Source organism: Melitaea cinxia, chromosome 22, assembly GCF_905220565.1.
Source record: "Melitaea cinxia chromosome 22, ilMelCinx1.1, whole genome shotgun sequence".
Lineage (NCBI taxonomy): Eukaryota > Metazoa > Arthropoda > Insecta > Lepidoptera > Nymphalidae > Melitaea > Melitaea cinxia.
Genome location: NC_059415.1, coordinates 2,441,584 through 2,462,252, shown reverse-complemented (window position 1 = coordinate 2,462,252; position 20,669 = coordinate 2,441,584). Strand labels below are relative to the sequence as shown.

The window sequence follows — 20,669 nt, the reverse complement described above, 5'->3', positions numbered from 1 at the left end:
TAACCTATTTTTTTAAGAAGGAAATGCGCGTGAATTCATGTTGTTTAAATGTTTTGTTTACGTTTTTCTACAAAAACCAAGCAACATTTGTAGTAGTTACAGAAAATGCTTCATTTTCTAAATTACACATAGGCAGTTCTACTACGTGTACTATGAATTAATTTTCTTAGTTTGTATACAAAAATGACGACAGAGAAACTACGATCAAAAGTGGGCGGAAAATCTTTATGCCTTGAAATTCGTCTCTCCGGGACTTTTCCTAGCGGTATTAATTTTATTAATTCAATTTTCAAATAAAAATGTCATAGAAACCTAGTTATTAGTTGTGATAGTACACCTGTAAGTGATAAGTTTTAAAAATTCATAAAGTCAACAGGTTAGGACCCTAGAATACGATATATAGGATACCTTTATCATTACGTTTTCAAAAAGATATAAAAATTTGAGAAACGTTCCCTCGGCAATGGTCAAGGATCAAAAGTCAAGTTCAATACGAAACGGAAGCTTACATTATATAATATCATGAGAAAACATAAATAAAATAGCATAAAGTATTTACTTTATATACCGTGACATTTAACAATTTTTACAAGTACGAATCAAGTAACAAATAAATAATAATCATACTTGCATCATCTCACATTTATAAATACTAAATGAATTGACAAGGCTTTAGTCAAAGTTAATTCTAAAAGATTAAATTTATTCATTAGTAATTAATCGCATATACAAGGTGGTCGTGACAATACGACAATAATTAATACTGAGTATAGCTAGTAACATTCTCAATTAGCCTGCAAAAATTAAATTAACTAATATCTCATAGTTTAGTCACAAAACACTTTTCTTTTTTTATAACTAAAACATCACCCCATATCTGTTATTAAGCTGTCATCATGGCCGACACAAGTTACGTATTTAAAACAATTTAAATAAAAGTTGTAAATAATGTAATTTCACTAATCGTGCTACAATTTAACGCAAAATAAACCTTATACCGTTGTTCATAAGACACTAGAATTAATATGTGGAGAGGTAATAATTGATTTGCGCTTTCTTTCTGAAATATTTCGACCGATTTCTTTCGTATTTCGCACATCGTAATTCGTAATCGTAAGTAGGTCAGTGTGTCGCCGACTGCCGTTAGCCTGTGACGTGTTAAGGTATTTGATACCTCAGCGCTCGCGCAACATTCGATCTAGTGACGCCATTGTTTATAGGTACTCAAGTATATTTTTTGTTACTGTGAGATATTAGAGTGAGATTAAGTGAAGACACATTATTTAGGATATTTATTAGGTAAACTGTGCGAAATTAGACGCTTATTTTGTGTGCAAATAGTAATATTTTTAATAAAAATGCCTCGCTATAATTATACGGCTTCAGAGTACACCGATATGATATTAATTTATGGAGAATGTGACACAAACGCTGCTTTAGCGATTCGTACATATCAAGAGAGGTATGGGCATACCCGTGTTTGTCCAAAAAATGGTCGAACTATTGTCAAAGCTATCCAGAGGCTTCGGGAGAATCAACCCTTAATCCCACACTCAGATTGTGCTCTAAACTCGAACATTTCAATGTTTCGATGTTTGTTGTTAAAAAAAAAGCAATAAAAATTCCGACTGCTTAAAAACCATAAAGAAGAAAAAAAGACAATCCCCGTTTAGAAAATCCACTCACACATAAACAAATTACAAACTCTTTACAAACAAAGAAATATTAACAGAGATAACATGAGATAAAAGAGAAAAGATAACAGATTTTTGAATTTCACAAAACTCCTTGGGAATTTTTAATTAGATAAGGATCTTTCTAGAGTTGTCCTGGTCAAACAATAACAAATAAATAAGGATTAAGATTATTTCTATCCGCATTTAAATTGCGTACACCAAAACAACCCTCAAAAATATACCTAAAAGAAGAATTACATATTATTTAGTATTACAACAATTTAACAAATATGATTTAATACATTTTTTTATTACGAAACAAGGTCGTAAGTCTTCTGAAGCCATAGAACGTTACGCAACCCACTTGTTTGACGGTCCGAAATATCTTAATAAGATTTAGTTTTGTGGGCGAAAGTTTACGTCACTAGAAGGTAATGTTAAGTAAAATGTTCCTGATTAATACCTTATACGAATCAGTTTATTAAAGTTATAAGTATTTTTTTTATATCACTATGTCGGCAAACAAGCGTACGGCTCACCTGATAGTAAGCGATTACCGTAGCTTATAGACGTCTGCAACGCCAGAAGCATCGCAAGCGCGATGCCGACCCAATCCACAATGCCCCCCCCCCCCCCACCCCAGGAGCTCTGGTCACCTTACTCACCAACAGGAACACAATACTGTTTGAAAACAGTATTATTTAGCTGTGATCTTCTGTAAGGTCGAGGTACTTCCCCAGTCAGGCTGCTCCATATTTTGAGCAGGGAATTTCTGCTGTGCCCTATCTCAGTTAAAAAGTATGTTGAAGAATGAACATTTATATACTGTACTGTGCCCCGCGGTTCGCTTTATAGCCTATAGCCTTCCTCGGGAAACGAACTATCCAAAACAAAAATAGTTTTTCAATTCGATCCAGTAATTCCTCAGAGCGCGCTTAAACAAACAAACTCTTCAGCTTTATAATATTAGTAAATATATCGTATCTAAATTGTAAGCTGTTATATAAAATGTGGGAGACTGTACTTGCGGACAATCCTAACAATATGTTACAAATAAATGAAAAACGAGTGTAATTTAGACTTTGACCACACGACTGAAGTAAGACCTACGAAACGGAACTCTCTCTCTATCTATCATCACTAACTTATATCTCTCTCTTGACTTCCTTTCGCCTTGCCAGATCACACTTTTTGTAACACTCTCATCACACACTCACCAGCTTATCCAAGTCAAGCTGCGTGAAGGAATTTTACTTCAAAAAACTAATCAAATGGAAGCAGTTGTTTAAATTTGGTAGATAGTTGTAGAGCTGTCTAGTGTCTCTTAGTTACATTTGTAACATTTTTGTATACCTATAGCGTAAAAATGGTACCACCCCTGCTGAAAATCCCAAACAAAAAAACTATGATTCGTACGGGAATTTATTGTAAACTTTTTTGTGTGTTTCAAACAGGACCTCCAAAATTTTCATATAATTTTTATCTGTATCTTACGTTTATGTCTCAATTTGTCCACCTACACTGACACAATACCATCTCCTCTGCCCCTAGGTTGCCTGGAAGAGATCGCTTTTTAGCGATAAGGTCGCCCTTTGTGCCTGATGATACTCTGTTTAAGTTCATAATATGTATTATTTCTGTTTTGGTGTACAATAAAGTGTATTGTTATGTTATGTTATGTTATGTTATGTTATCTGTTTTTATCTGTGCTATTTGGATTCTATAATGATGATAATAACTTCCCATACAAATCATCGTTTTTTATTTGGAATTTTCAGCAGGGATAATAAGTTTGTGGTTTAATATAATTCCTCTTGCTTGTGTCTACAGCAGAGTAGGGTATCAGTAGGGCATAATAGGGTTTAAATATACAACATACCATTCCTAAGCTATATAAAAAAGCAAGCCAGTTACAAACAGTAGTTAAGTCTGATTGTACATCATTCTTCAGCCTAAACTATGATCTATATGTTTTCAAAATAGCCTTTTAACGATATTAACAGTAATTGGTTTTTAGTGTTCCGATTTGTCTTAAAACAAGCTTCTGTTCTCAACTTCGACTTTCGTTGACAGAGTAGATTTATATCAAATCATTTCATCAATTTTAGTATCAATTTTCTTCGTAATCTTTTGCGGTATCTTACAAAATATCGTTCAAGTTTCTAATTTCAGCGGTTTTAGCCGAGCGCGAGTATTTACTTATCAGTTATTACATCAAAAAAACTCAGTCAAGTATATAATTTAATAATATATAGCACCTCAAAATTCATATGTAGGTATATTAGTGTCCTAGCTATAAAGATAAAAAACATTGCCTTATTATTAAAACGAATCAAATTACTCGCTAATGATCAATTTTAAAGCATTTCTGGAGGGTATTGAACTTTGTATACACTAAAATATCGTGATATTGCAAGATTTTCTTAACTTGTAAAACGATTTCTTAGTTTCTTAAGCTCTTTTTGAATCTTGACAAAATCTCTTAGCTTGCTTGTAAAGAGAAAACTACAGTTATTAATTTATTTCAAAGATATTATCGTTTTCAAAATATTTTAATGTAGGTAATAGTTGTTTTTATTTTAGAAATCTGGAAAAGATATCATTACTTTTTATTTTCCAAACTAATATTTGTTGACCAATAAAAAAAGTAAACCCTATTTCTTCCGAAGTGGAGCCAAAACACCCAGTCAAAAATCAGATAAACTGATTTTGAAGTATTGTATTCTGAATATCAAACTTAATCTCAAAAAAAAACTTACCCTCAGTTAATAAAATAATCTAAGAAAGCATGCAAATAATACTGTAGCAAAAACCATGAAAATAATCGTTTGAAACTACCGCAAAATCATCTAGATTCAAGAATTAATTAAACAGCTACAATTTACTATGACAAAAGATCATAAAAATCAACAAAACAGCTGAAAATGTAGGTCATCTGAATACCCTAGACAATGAAATAACGCCGTGAAGTTAGCCTCAGTGAAAGAGAAATCAATTCACTTGTCTCAAGCGCACGTATTAATTACAATTGATGCTGGATTATAATTGAATAGTACAATTAAAAAGTCATTTGAGCATATCTGATTTTCAATCAATCGGTGTTTTTAGAATATTCAGACACGCTATTTGCTGGAGCCATTCAGCCTGCTAAAATCTTTAATTTTGTCGCTGACACGCAAGGGATGCTTGTCTGTCTTTTAATTACTCGTAGTCAATTGAATTATTTTACACAGTTTAATTTGTAATTATTTTTATTTATATTTCATTTGTAAATTTCGACTGAAAAGATCTTTTGCTGAAAGTACTTTTTAATTTATATTACAATAAGGTTTTTATAGTACCTATAAAAGACTTTATAACGATTTTTATAAAGATTTAAGCCTTAACTAGACTGGACGCACACTACGTCACAGCATCATGATTCTGCGATCTACACATTTCTGAACACTAGGACCCTTCGCGACGGACCAAGTTCTGAAGAGGCATAAAGTGGTCTTTACGCCATCTACACGCCACGGGTATATGCATAGAGTGGTCTATAAGTTTCCACATCTTATAATTGCGTTTCCAGTCATCATCTTATAAATTAATACCCGATGGACCGAATCCTTGCCATAAAGGCATATAGGCTTATCTTACGAAATGTCATAATTAACTGAGGTACAACAGGAAATTTTCTGCTCAAAATATGGAGCAGCCCGACTGGGGTTAGTACCTCGACCTTACAGAAGATCACAGCTAAATAATACTGTTTTCAAGCAGTGTTATGTTCCTGTTGATGAGTAAGGTGACCAGAGCTATTGGGGGGAATTAGGATTAGTGGTGGATGGGGGGTTAATTAGTTGGCAAAGCGCTTGCAATGCTTCTGGTAGTGCAGGCGTCTATAACCTACGGTAATCGCTTACCTTCAGGTGAGCCGTACGCCTGTTTGCCGACCTAGTTGCATAAAAAAATACAGTCCATATAGAAGTGGATCTAATATCATTAATACCTTCCAAATAGATAAAATATCTTCGTGCAATATCAATAAGCAACGCTATCACAAGTCAAAGATCTACGTCGGTACGTGACTAGTCTAACCATGGCATCATCTTTACGATATATATCCTTTGAGTAACATAATGTTTTCACAGAGTAAAAAGAATAGGATGAAATCAAGTAACCTACCTACAATTACTGCTATAATTGTATTGTATTACAAAATGATTATAACATATAAATATGAGTATATGAAATTTAATTAAAAAATGAATAAGCGTATGAACATCGTTTAGTTTTCAAGGTCATTTGTATGCATTGTGATATTTTTAGCATCCAACAATCTTTAAATGTATTCAAAACTATATCTTACACCAATACAAATATTACCTAAATTGCTTTATGCGATCAACGAGCAATTTTAATGCACTCATGTATTGGAAATTATAATTATTATAATCGGGTTGTAAAAAGAGGTTTTTATGATTAAAAAGAATTATCATCTTAATTTCAATATTTTAATCTACCAATAAACATTAACTTAATACAAACAGTTTTGCGTCACCGGTTTTTATTTACGTCAAAAAGAATAGAAGAAAACATCAAAGTGTATTTCATATGCACATTTTCCCATTTTACTAATAACCAGCTGGCTTAGCGAGCTTGTATCACCATATATTTTTATTGCATTAGTTATTTTTGTCTTTGCGTATTGTCTACTGTAAAAATTAGTAATAACATTCTGTCGATAAAATGATTAACAAATCATGACTGTATAATCATACAAAAAGTATTTATGATTTGTTAATAAAGAATTCCATTTTATATATTATAAAATAGTCAAAGAAGGATCCCATTCCGTAATAATTATTATTACCATATTGTATTTTAATCTGGTTGTTTTTTTTTTATATTCAAAAAACCGGATTTTTTCGGATTCAATTAACCATGGGACACCCACTTAAAAAAATGGGTAAACTGAAAATAACGTGCGGTTTAAATTGTTAAATCTCAGTGTGTTTGTATTCAATTTTCGTTTATATATATATATTTTAGAGTTTTAGACCCTCGTACAGCCCGGCGCCTGACCCCCTGCACAAGGAGTAAAACCGCTCTTGAATATACGCCTAATTTTATACTACCGGTACTCAAACAACATTATAGTAGAAACATGTACATATCCATCTGCATTTTGACCTGTTTCTGTTTGTAATGTTAGCGATGACTCATAGCCGATGAGCCCAAACTCATGCGTGGCCAAGATCTTCGCTCTTGACCTTCGCGCGAATTATTTTGAATACAAAATATAATAGAATCATATTATTTATAATGTAATGAATAGATTCTACTTGATTACGTATAGGCACAGTCTAACTGAGTATGCTTACGACCGAGCTTGTGGGATGCCTATGTCCAACTGTGGACTGCAATAGGCTGAAGATAGCGAGCGAAATGTGTTTAAATACAACCATACATTCCATTTCTTTGGTATTGTTAGAATTTAGTATTTAAATAGTAATAAGCTCTCATTTATTCATGCAACTCCAGGGCGATCGAGCGGGAAGAGTTAAAGTGATAGATAATTAATTGTTGGGAAACCAAATTGTAGTAATGGCGACCACCAAAAAATAGACTAAAATTCAAAGGATGTATAACTATTAGTATTCAAAAATAATAATAAAAAGTCATTTTTTTATTTTATTTTTTTATTTCATCATTAAACTCCACTTTATTTCCCAAATGAGTGAAACATTGGCCTGGTTGAAACCTATTGATAAAAATTATCAGTAGCATTCATGTAAGATAAACTTCAGCAGTAAATAGTGAACTAGGTCTAATACGAGTTTCAGTAAATCTCTTGTTTGTGTAGGTACGTTACCACAAGCGTTTAAACCATCTACGGAAGCCTATGTCTCGTAGCCACCAGCAGCTATATATGACGAAAAAACCTTAATAATCTAGGATTATTTTTATTATTTATGTATTTTAAATAAATAAATAAATAATTTTAAATAAATAAATAAATAAATAAATTTTCAATAACCATATTAAAATTAATGTACTATATATTAATTTAGTTCCATATGAATAAATTTTACCGCTTTTACCCGCAGGCTATATGTGGTATTAACGGAATTGTATTGACATTAATTTGAGGTCAATAACATGACCTTACTTATAGATCGTAATCGGATAAACATATTTAAAAATAATATTGTACTGGACAAGCGCATAAAATGAGTCGGTAAGTGTTAAAGCTAATAAATAAATAAAAAAGTTTATTGTGTGATAATTGTGAAATAAATTTATCAGTAAAATTATTAAAACATTTAAACACTAAGTTAATTACAAAATCATGTAAACATTAATCAGTTCGCTTTATGACTTTAAATATTTATTGGATAATATATTTATAAAAATAATAATAATTAAACAATGAATACCCACGACTGCCTACATACCTACTATTTCTAAGTTATTGAAACACAAATACCAGTCAAATATAGTAATGTTCAGTAGTACACTTGTCTTGTGTGTAAACTATCAACAACATTTTTTTAAAACGTAACTCGCTCTCTTTGTATCTTTGCTAACTTATTTCTTTCCGTTCGCCTCGCCCGATCACGCTTTTCGTAACACTCTCGTCACGCATTCACCACCTAAATCGCCAAGTCAAGCGTGCTTAAAGAAATTTTACTTCATAAACTATCATTTACTTATAGATAAAATCAATATTAACCTTGTCCTTGTATATATAAAACAAAATTAAAACAACAATTAATTATTTTTTTGACACTAAAAACCATTTAACATCGATAAATATATAGGACATGTACATAAAATTAAATAAAATCGGGTTGTCTGGAAGAAATGGCTAACTGGCCATAAGACCGCCTCTTGTACTACACATTCTTAAGTTGTCTGTATTATTATTATTTTTAGGAGTAAATAAATAAATAAATAAAATATCAGCTGTATTTTGAACCTCCTCTTTCAGAATCGGCTAATTAAAGTCCGTATGTTTATTTTTAGACCTTGAACAAGTCGCTAATGGTCGTAACCGGTAACGGGTCATTAGTCAAATTGATCCGTTTAGATTATATAAGTGAGCAAAATTTCATTAGAGGTAAACAAAAATCATTGAACTTTGTTACAATTTATGATGTTCGGTGTAACATGTATATAAATGTATTATAAATGTTTATTTTGAAGTAAAACTTTTTTACGCCCGCTTGACTTGGAGAGTAATTCGGTGAATGTGTGACGAGAGCGTTACGTTTCATAAGTTTTATTTTAGTCGTGTGGTCTAAAGTACACTTGTTTTTTTTTATTACATTCTTCATTTTAAGCTTTTGTATAACTGGTAAAGACCGTCTGTAATCATTTAATTTCTAAGCAACTTCTGACAGTTAGCAATTCCATTGTTTTTGTGTCGTAAAAACATATTTATAAAAACAAATCATTTGCTACTGTGGAAGTTGCTTTGGAAAGTTCTAAATATGTAATTCTATATTACACTAGCGACCCGCCCCAGCTTCGCACGGGTGCAATGCTGATACTAAATATACTACAAAATGTCTTTATTTATAGCGTGAAGCTAGCTTATAGCATGGTTATGATTAACATAATAACAACAACATTCAAATATGCGTCGTTAGATTACGTGTTGTTACAGAATGCGTTGAAGAAATAAAGGTTCACTGCTCGTTCCCCGTAGGTGATAGCGTGATAATATGTAGCCTATATGTTGACTCGACTTCTTAATAATATTTGTGCCAAATTTGAAGTAAATCCATGCAGTACTTTTTGAGTTTATCCCGGACGTACATACAGACAAACAGACAAAAATTCTAAAAACCATATTTTTGGCTTCGGTATCGATTGTAGATCACACCCCAAGTATTCTTTTAAAAAAATATTCAATGTACAGTTTTGACTTTCCTACCATTTTATTATATGTATAGAGATACTAGCTGCCCGGACAGACTTCGTTCTGTCAAAAGTAAATAGTAATTTTTTTTGTATCAAAACCTTCCGTAGGCCTTACAAAAAATAAATTCGCCGAATTGGTCGAACCATTCTCGAGTTATGCGCTTAGCAACATTCATTTTTATTTATATAGATTATTATACGAATAAAATATACTATCAAGAGAATAGATGTAAATACATTTACCATTTTGTGAAACATATGAAGAAAGAAAATCTTTAAAACAGACCCCTATTGAAGAACGAAATGTTTAACAAGAAAGTAAATCGTTCTTCAATAATAATAATTAGGAACACTAAGATGTTTAAAACAATTTAAAATAACAAATTTAAGTGAACTACATTCACAAAGAAACATTCAAAAAAATATATTCAATCCTTCTCAACTCTTTCTTTTATCAAAGTAAGTTCTTTTTCGCTAGTTAACTATAATATATAAAATTCTCGTGTCACAGTGTTAGTTACCATACTTCTCCAAAACGGCTGGACCGATTTTTATGAAATTAGGTACTGGGTAGGTCTGAGAACCGGCCAACATCTATTTTTCATAACCCTAAGTTATAGGGGGGGGGGGATTAAGGAGGCTAATAACATATATGGCAAAACAAAGTTTCGGAGCCAGCTAATAGAAATATATATAAACACTAGCTGACTCGGCAAACGTTATCTTGCCGCTAAACGCTATTTAAAAATAGGCAATGGTGGTAGAAGGGTGAAAATTTGGGGTTATATGTATTTTTCAACGCCAAATCTTAATAAAACAAAAAATAAATCATTTATCTTAAAATTAAAAAAAGGGGGGTGGACTACCCTTAACATTTAGGGGGAAGCAAAATAGATGTTGTTCGATTCTCAGACCTACCCGATATGCACACAAAATTTCATGAGAATCGGTCAAGCCGTTTCAGAGGAGTTTAACTACAAACATCGCGACACGAGAATTTTGTATATTAGATGACACCTAAACATTTCTTCCGACTTGTGTCTTCCGTTGATAATTTCGCACAACTTTTACCTTCACGACCATACACGAGACGAAACGCAAACACGAATAAAACGTATTAATGTTTGCTTGTAGCCTTGTTGACATACACACGACTACTTGTTTTCTTAACAAAGATAAGATTAGCATTGATTTTAAATTGTATGTATAAAATTAATATTTAACATGTTAGGTACAAATACAATAAAATTGAAATTATAGATAATCATTAAAATCCGTAAATGGCTAAAGTAGGACTTCATAGTTTGAAAAACCTGTCAATGACTATAGATAAACCTACTTTGAAAAACCGTTTTTTTAAGATGCTTGTTAATGATAGCGTGCTGTAAATTATTTGTGAGTCTAGTGTATTTATTGACGCTGTATGTAGATTGTATGAGTGAATTTTTACTGATTGAATTTCGTATGACTAGTTTTTTTAAAGAATGATTTTTGAGTTTTCTGTGGATGATTTTCTCAAGAGTGTCTTCACTCTTTACATTGTAAAATGATGGTGCGAAACTGCTTTGATAACATACTTGAAAAAAGAAATTTTTGATTGATTTCATTAGACACTAGCTATCCGCCCGGCTTCACAGGGGTGCAATGAATAAGTAATATTTCAAAAAAACTGTGTTTATTTGCGATTCCCCACAGGAGCTCTGGTCACCTTTTCTCACAACAGGAACACAGCACTGCTTGAAAACAGTGTTATTTAGCTGTGATCTCCTGTAAGGTCGAGGTACTACCCAGTCTTTGCTTATTAAATTAATAATACAGTAATAAAACAAAACATAACCAGTAATGTATAAAAGATCACCGATTTCTTTTCTTATAACCAATCTTTCTGCTTACGCAATAGTTGTAAAACATCCCCTTAAAATAGAAAGGAAAGGTTATTTAAATTTAGACTAAAACGTACATGTTTTTCGTCCGTGACTGTGCCATAAAACAGATAAAAAGCATTTACCTCACATGACATATATCAAGTTGTTAGCTGGCCTCGACCCACTGCATGTAGGAAGACCTTGCTGTACAGGAAATAGCGCTGAAGTTCAGAAAATGTCGCTTATTGCGAACTAGCCGTTCCATCTGTGTTTGTCTGTGTTTATTACTGATTTTCTGGTTAGCTAAGCTATTAATGACGAGATGTTAGAGTGATAGGGCGTAGTTGATACACTACACTACACTAATGATCGTAAATCCTATCACCGGATTTTTATGTATGAAGTAAATAAAACACGTTTATAATTTTTTTTTTTTTCACTATACAAAGGTGGCTAGCAAGCGTACTATTCGCATAATGGTAAGCGGATACCGTAGTTTATGGACGCTAGCAACACCATAGGAGCACTGCTAATGCATTGCCTACCCTATATCTTGCCCAGAAGCTCTGTATTACCACAGGAACACAATACTACTTGAGTGCAGCGTTATTAAGCATGCATGTGTATTGTGCATGCTGTATCTTTGAGCCTTCCAAAAGGAACCTTTTTATCATTATCATTTTTATCATTTTAGTTACCTTACAACTAAACAAGCTTCATAAACCTCAATGGAATACCAATGCTTTTAGAAAAGCTTTTTAGTCGAAAAGACCGAAGCCCATGTAATCGTCAGATTCTTCAGGCTCTTCCTCCTTCTTTTCTTTCTTAGCGGCTTCCGCAGCTCCGGGACGGCAGTGGCGGCCTCGGCGGGAGCACCTGCGGCGGGGGCCGCTCCGACACCAGAGCCGATGTTGGTAATTAAATCACGCACATGAACACCTTACAGAGCCTTCGCGAATAAGCCCGGCCAGTAAGGCTCAAAATCTACGCTAGCCGCCTTCAAGATGGTGGAGATTTTTTTGCCAGTTACGGAGACATCATCACCAACAATGATGAGAGCGGCGTAAACACAAGCTAATTCAGCATTTGACACCATCTTTCCAAATATTTATTTTTATCAGATAATTTGACACCTCAACTGTAAGGATCCAGATTGTAAAAAATGATTTTGTCTTACATGTATTTTCCAACGAATACTGCAAAATTATAAAGGATGAATTAAAATAAAAAGAATAACCTCAATTATATTTTATACTACTAATATAAAACTCACAATCTTTCTACTGTCAAGTAAATATTAAGTGAATGTCAATAAACGTTTTATTGTAAGATTGACAGTACATTTCGTAGCGTTACTTCCGAAATATAAAGTTTTCCTCAAAACGTTTGCCTTAACAGAATACCGAAAACCACCGCGACCGTCAGACTTGTAAAATTTATGCGAATAAGCAAACGGGAAACTGAGGAGTTCGGTAGCGATGGTAACTCTGTAGGACAATACTTTAATCATTACAACGACCGCTTGTTCAAAATATTAGTATCGCTTACTAATTATAAGCTTAACTTTTCTTTTGATCTATTTTGGCTATGAAGGTAAATAAACTGAAGATTATGATATTTTGATTCTATCTTATTTTTTTTACTAATTGTGACGGTTATATAATCCTAAAGCAAAGTATATGACCACTTATCTAAACGGGACTTACCATGTCATTTTATGGTTCCTTATAATTCGTCGTCTTTGCAGACGCCATGGTTACGGGATGGTTCGAAATATTAATCACATATTATCCCCTTTAAATGAGTGCCAAATGTAACCTTGACATCTTAAAAATGTTTGTAGTATACCGTATTTATTGCTATAGAAAATATTAATCTCTATAATTTCTTTATCCAATAAATATTTTGAAATATTGACAGTAGTAATATTTCAATATAGACAACCTAGATAGAGCCTAAATAAGAATTATAATTCAACCAAGTTTCCGATAACATTCCAACTACATATATGCTTTCCGTTTATGGTATCACCTGTGATTGCAGAAAGCGAAAAACAACATTTACTTTTGAACATTTCACGTAGATCGCTACAATGCAATTTAAACCTTACTTTTTAAGTGTTAAGGTTTGAAATAACATTTGATCTGTGGTATATGGTTTACGAATCATTCCGTATGTAACATTGCCATTTGTTCACTCAATGTCGACAACGGAAGGAAATAAGGTCGTACGAGACATGTTATCAATAACACGGGTTACGTGGAAATACCCATTGTTATTGCAAAAACATACAAATTTCACCTGCGGTTTTGTATACTTTTGTGACTTTTTAATTTTGAATCTTTTTTTCCTTTATTCTTAAGCAGAAATAATAGCAGTAATCTAAATACTATTAAACGAACAATTCTTGTTCGGGAGCGACAAATCGATATAGCTCGGATTCATTTTTAGAAAATGTCGTTTTATCCTTGTTTTTGGGCAATGAAAAAATGGCTGCAATATTGTTAGAATACGAAGGTAAATTCCGCATTTGTCAATAAAGTTGTAATAGCTTAGGTGGAAAATCGGCCAGTCGGAACCGATCGAGAAGACCACGGTCCAAATCCCCATGTCTATCGATTATATTTTTTCTTTTTTTTTCTAACTGCACTCATAATTTTTTATTTAAATATTACATATTTTTTATTATTAAGTCGGTAAAATCAGAAAATATTATTCATTTTATCAATATGTAATTATTATTTAAATATTATTTCCAAAAAACACGATTTATTAAAAATATCGAGCATAGCTCGGTCATCCAGGTACTATGCATGAATCCAACTCCATAAATAAGCTTTAGACTGTTGAAAGGACTAAAATATAGAATAACAATCTTTCTTGTATTTTGTCGATTTCTCTAACAAACTATACTCGTATTCTTTATTATCAATTATTTTACCGACTACACCCGCTATCATCACAGTTTATTTTCAGGAGCTCTAGGTACGTTTCTCAACATAAGAACATAACATTAACAGCAAAGCAATATTAATAATCGATTGCGTTGTTACTTTCTCAATCAGGCTGCCCCGCATTCAAAGGAAGGTATTTCCTATTAGGCTCCACCTCATTTATCTTTTTATGTGATTTAAAATTTTTAATGTAGACCTGAAATTTTCTGGTATATACACACGTAAACACTACACAAGAATAATTGAAAAGCTCTGTACACGTTCACAATTCTGTTTTTAGAACACCAATAAACAACAATTAGTTGTAGACATTTCCATTTTACAAAAATAAGGAAAATCGCAATAATGAATACGCCTCATCACAATCAAAAGTCATATCAGAATAAAGAACATCAAATCATCCTAGAAACCAGACCAAATAAAGCTAAGGTTACCGACTGGTATCGCATTCAAATTTATTAATATTGACAGTTACTTATACAGTCTCGCTGTATAAGGCTGACTGTCCGTCAGTATGGCTACATTACATCACACTACTAATTACCTAACAAAAGAAGAATACAACAGCCTTTCAATCGATAACGAAATGAACGTATATTTACGGTTATTCATACATTTTTTAATTACAATGATTTATATACAATACAAATAAATAAAATGGGAGTGTCTGTTTATAATATTCAAATAAACGTATTTTACTAAATGCATATCGATGAATACACGGAATATATACCAAAATAACATTTTTTTACAATTTTTTTTGTCTGTCTGTCTGTTTGTTCCGGCTAATCTCTGAAACTGTTGGACTGATTTTGACGGGTCTATCACTGGCAGATAGCTGATGTAATAAGGAGTAACTTAGGTTACTATTATTTTAGAAATTTATTTATTTTATAACTCTGCGAACTGAGCAATAACTTTACTACTTTTTTGTTATATTCCACGCGGACGAATTCGCGAGTACACCTAGTTTTAAAATAAAAAAGTATAGTATACTTGTTTAATAAAATCGAATATACTTTTCCTGTTATAAATGTAATGGACACCTAAGCCCTTATTTATTCCTGGTAAAATTTACTTATTAATGAGATAGAAACATCTACTTTTGATTTTATTTTCATCATAAATCCATTCTTACCACATGCAGCTCTTAAACGCGTCATATATGCTACTGGTATAATTAATGAATATCAGCCTAATTCGGTTCATACGTATAGCCACTGCAAGCTACAATTTTTTATACCAAGGCACTTTTTTGGATTAAAAGGAGCGAACAAGATGGTCGTGTGATGACCATGACCATGTGATGTTAAATGATTAAGTCGCGAGTCAATATTTTCTATATTATAATAATGCAAGGCTTACAATTTTCTCAAAAATATGTTTAGTTTTTTGCAACAATGTTCTAAACAAATACTTACGCAAAATATGCCGTCGGCTGTATTTTTTTTCTTGATTTATAAAAAAAATGTGTGTAATTATTCACAGTTCAAATTTAAATTATTTACTACTAACAGAATTATTCTTGACATGTCTCTTAATCTATTACAAACAAATAAAATTACAGTGTCTGTTTGTAATATTGAAATAACCGCTTTTTACTAAATGGATGTATACGCGATACATATTCCTAAATAACATTTTTTTAAATTTTTGTCTGAATGTCTGTCTGTTTGTTCCGGCTAATTTCTGAAACGGCTGATGAAACAAATAAAAAAATGACGAAATGAAAAATGACGAAGTTGATGTAATAAGGAGTAACCACATAAATCTAAATAATATTAACTTATTATTTAGATAGTACAGAATAAAATCAAACATTAATTTCTTATGATAACATTTAATACATTCTTTAGAGTACTAACCAAAATTTAGACTACACTAAACTCAAAATTAAAAAAATATTCTAATCTAATATAATAAATGGCAACCAAACAAACATCTCTGCTAGCAATTAAAAACATAAAGCTTCGCTCTAGTCATTGAGACTACACAAATCCTTTTACGTTTCATTCGAATAAAAGAAAACCATTTATCAGTGGAACCCTAAGACCTGGCATGTCACTCACGACTCCATTCGCGATACTTTCAATGCCAAAATATAATAAGGCCAAGATCGCACATACATGTGTACTTAAGTTCTTTAAGATCTGTATGAGTGTGCAAGTCACAAGCGTTGAGAGAAATGTGGGATTTAAAGGATAAACTGGATAAATATGTACAAAAATCTTAAAATTGCCTAAAAGTTATCAAAGTTGATTCCTTCATATTTTAGCTAACTTTATAATTTATGACGTGCGTAAGAAGCTCTATCCACTAACCTGTAATATTCGCTAACCTGTAGTATCCGCGTCTTTGGTGTGACAAAGCCAGTACTGCGGTCACCAACCCGCCTGCCCAGCGTGGTGACTATGGGCAAAACACATGAGTTCACGTTATTTTTGGGGTAAACTTGTGGAGGCCTTGATGTCCAGCAGTGGACTGTATAGGCTGTAATGTAATGATAGTATCCGCTAACCTGTAGTATCCGCTAACCTGTAGCATCCGTCAACCCACAGTGGAGCAGCCTTGTGGATTAACCTCCGATTCACCTATTACATGGAGAAAAATGCCTATGCCCATGTGGATGGAAGTTACTTGCTTAAAACGTAATTGTAATCGTAAGAAGATTTTCAACATTACAGATATTTCACTTATAACCAATAATATTATAGGAGTTCAGATTAGAAATCATTTGCACTCTGCAGAATGCAAAACAATGTACCATTCTGTACCATATTTCACAACTTATAATTCTTTGATTAAGTCAAAATAAACGAAAACAAGTTTCTCATATAGAGACATAAATATTTAATGCTTGACTGCGTTTTATTTTAAACTTGATCATTTTAATATAGGCTGAAAATAGTTACATCGACTTAACCTTCTTTAATTTCCTCTTAAGCATACGAAAAAATATATAAGTAGTTTTAAATTTTTTTTAAAAATGGCTGTAGAAATATGCTACTAAATTAATTAAAAATAATTTACGTCGCGATACTCTCATAACTTAGGCCGCACATGTTTTTGTCAATACACCTGTGATAACACACATCACGAATTAGTTGCTGCGTGTACTATCATTGAATCATTTGCTTATATCATAAAAGTCAACCTGAACACAACTATTATATTCACCCACATCAAATAGAAGAGGTTCAACTTAATACCAATAGTAAATAAATACGTATAATACACACACATAGTCATATGTGTCTAAGGCAACCAAATGTTTACATTTTATAGATATTTTTTTTTAATCGTCCATGTCGGTAAACCAGCGTGCGGCTCACCTGATGGTACGCGATTACCGTAGTTTATAGACGTCTGCAACACCAGAAGCATCGCAAACGCGTTGTTTGACCCTATTCCCATTTCCCCCTACTCCCTATTTCTTCCAGGAGCTCTGGTCACCTTACCCACCAACAGGAACACAACACTGCTTGAAAGCAGTATTATTTAGCTATAATCTTCGGTAAGATCGAGGTACCCCAGGCGGGCTGCTCCATATTCTGAGCAGGAAATTTCCTGCTGTGCCCTACCTCAGTTAAACACCAATCTAATACACATACTACTGATACATGTTTTTTGTAATAAGTGTACATGTACATCATACACCCAGACTCGAGGCGGGAATTTATTTATTAGAATTTTTCATTCATATTTTCTTTAAAGTCCTTTATACGGTAATTTTTACCTTTTATTTATTTCAGCCAACATCGCACACAACATACTCATAGTTTCACATTTTTTGTCTGATTTACAAATTGCGTATAACAAGTTTATGGTACAAATTGTAAAAATACGAAATTCTACAATGTAAATTTATTCAACGAAAATAAATTTGGGCCGAAACATAAAATTGCCAATCTGACTGACATAAAATTACAATCTGAATGTAACTTAGAATCTTAATACGTTAAATTGTGAGTTTTAAATAATTACTCTTTAAGATTTTTAAATCGTTTATATAAAAGCCATATTGCACATACTGTCACATCATCATCACTTCAGAATAATACAGTCCACTGCTAGACATAGGCCTCCACAAGTTCGCGCCAAAAATGCAGTGAACTCATATGTTTTGCCTATAGTCACCACGTTGGGCAGGCGGTTTGGTGACCGCAGGGCTGGCTTTGTCGCACCGAAGACGCTGCTGCCCGTCTTCAGCCTATGTATTTCAAAGCCAGCAGTTGGATAGTTATCCCGCCATTGGTCGGCTTCCAAAGTTCAAGTTCCAGGTTGGCAGTGGAACTGTGTTATTCCTTAGTTGCCTCTTAAGACACCCACGGGAAGAAAGGGGGTGGCTATATTCTTACTGCCGAAACCACACAGCAACTATGCGTCCATATATGCAATAGTGCATATACTTTAAAGACTCCTAATCTTAGCTTAAATTTAATTAGACAAATGGTTTACATCTGATAGCCAACTGACTCTTCATATCAAATTAAAAGCAAACAGCATCTCAATCTGAATAAAAACCTAAATAAGGTAGGTAAAAACCTACTCTCATTGTTGAATACCTCGCTGCCCATCTTATATCTTAATAAATGTAATAAAAGCAAGTGATAAACTACAAATTTTGCGAAATTTAGCGTTAGAACTCGTTGCCTCAACCTTCTACGTAAAATGTAGAAGGAAAACAAACAACACCAAACCATTCGCCTAATGAACGGGTCGGCAAACCTTGCGAAATAATAAAGTAAGTTTGAGAAAAAACCCCAAGATTCTCCACTACACTGTTACTGTGGCATACACGATAAAAGATGTATTTTTAATTGACTTTAAAAAAGGTGGAGGTATATATATGTTCGGGGATAACTTCGTTGTTTATGAACCGATTTTGATAATTCTTTTCTTGTTGGAAAGGAATATCCCTAGTTTAGTATCATGATGGGGAAACCAGGATCTGATGATGGGATCCCAGAAAAATCGAGGGAAACCCTCAAAAATCGCAGTGACGACTCACTAGTTAGTTTGTTAATTTCGTCTACTTACGCTGTATTACTTGTCGATGGAATTAAAGATGGTTTTTTTTTCGTATGCAAGCAAACAATTATTCTACCTTACGAAGACCGTTAAGATTAAAGGGGCCGGTAAGACTAAATTACTAATTTACTCCATTTAATTTTCGCAAAAGAATACTTATATACAAAGCGATAGTATTTGTTATTTAATGCTCATGTAGTGAAGATTATGAAGATTTTTGATGTACCTTAAAATAAAAATAGGTAAAAAAACTTTTTAAGTTAAACGGTTTTATGTTAAACATACATTGCAATGTTTAAGATAAATGTACTAAAAACCAAAAAATAATAAAATAGATACAGTCGTGGGAATTATAAACATATGCATAGACTAGACTAAAATAAAACCGTGGGGCACGTCAATTGTCTACAATCGTTGATTAAAATGTTTGTTTTGTAATGTTACACTATAATTAGGCAGTTGTTCAACCGACAACGATGGACGTGTGATAAGTAGGGCTAGAATGTGGAAACAAGCTAGCAAGCTCGATTATAAGCGAGTTTTAGGGTTTCATAGTGGTGAGCGAGTAGTACTTTTATCATATGTTTTGTCGATTAAAGACAAACTACGAGCAGTGAAACGATTCCTCGCCAGCCAGCAGTGTGAATGTCCAACGATAAACTAGTTGAAACATCTCTTTTATTTACATGGAGTGTATAACTATTGGAATTTCCATGAGCAAGAAAATAGTAAGTAATTTCCTCACCGTCTGCGGGCCAACTGCCTATTTTAACGACGAATTAAACGATTCTTCTATCGCACATTAAGTCGATAATTTGTAGACAATTGACGTGCCCCACGGTTTTATTTTAGTCTAGTCTATGCATATGTTTATAATTCCCACGACTGTATCTATTTTATTATTTTTTGGTTTTTAGTACATTTATCTTAAACATTGCAATGTATGTTTAACATAAAACCGTTTAACTTAAAAAGTTTTTTACCTATTTTTATTTTCTAGTTTTTAGTTTTTATTTCGCATTCTGTTTAATTCATTTAGTGCTTCATTATTGCAAGGCCCATCTTAAATATTGAGGTTGTATAGTGCACTGTATTCTTCTTGTCAAGCCCTTTTATTTGATACCCATATTGGTGGGATTGATAAAAAATTGTTATCAGGCATTTGGTAGCGGCGGCCAGCTTAGATTTCAATTTTGCATAGTAAATTGTATTCTACTTGTTGAGACCTTTCA

General features: G+C 32.8%; 1 long non-coding RNA gene and 1 pseudogene across 1 annotated transcript; one reads left to right on the top strand and one right to left on the bottom strand.

Moving 5' to 3' along the window:
- The first annotated feature begins 7,000 nt into the window (after positions 1-7,000).
- On the top strand, positions 7,001-7,348 carry LOC123664507. Its single transcript, XR_006744831.1, has 2 exons — positions 7,001-7,108; positions 7,203-7,348. It is a non-coding gene; the product is annotated as an uncharacterized LOC123664507 (long non-coding RNA).
- Positions 7,349-12,155: 4,807 nt separating this feature from the next.
- On the bottom strand, positions 12,156-12,548 carry LOC123664730 (annotated as a pseudogene).
- Positions 12,549-20,669: the final 8,121 nt, after the last annotated feature.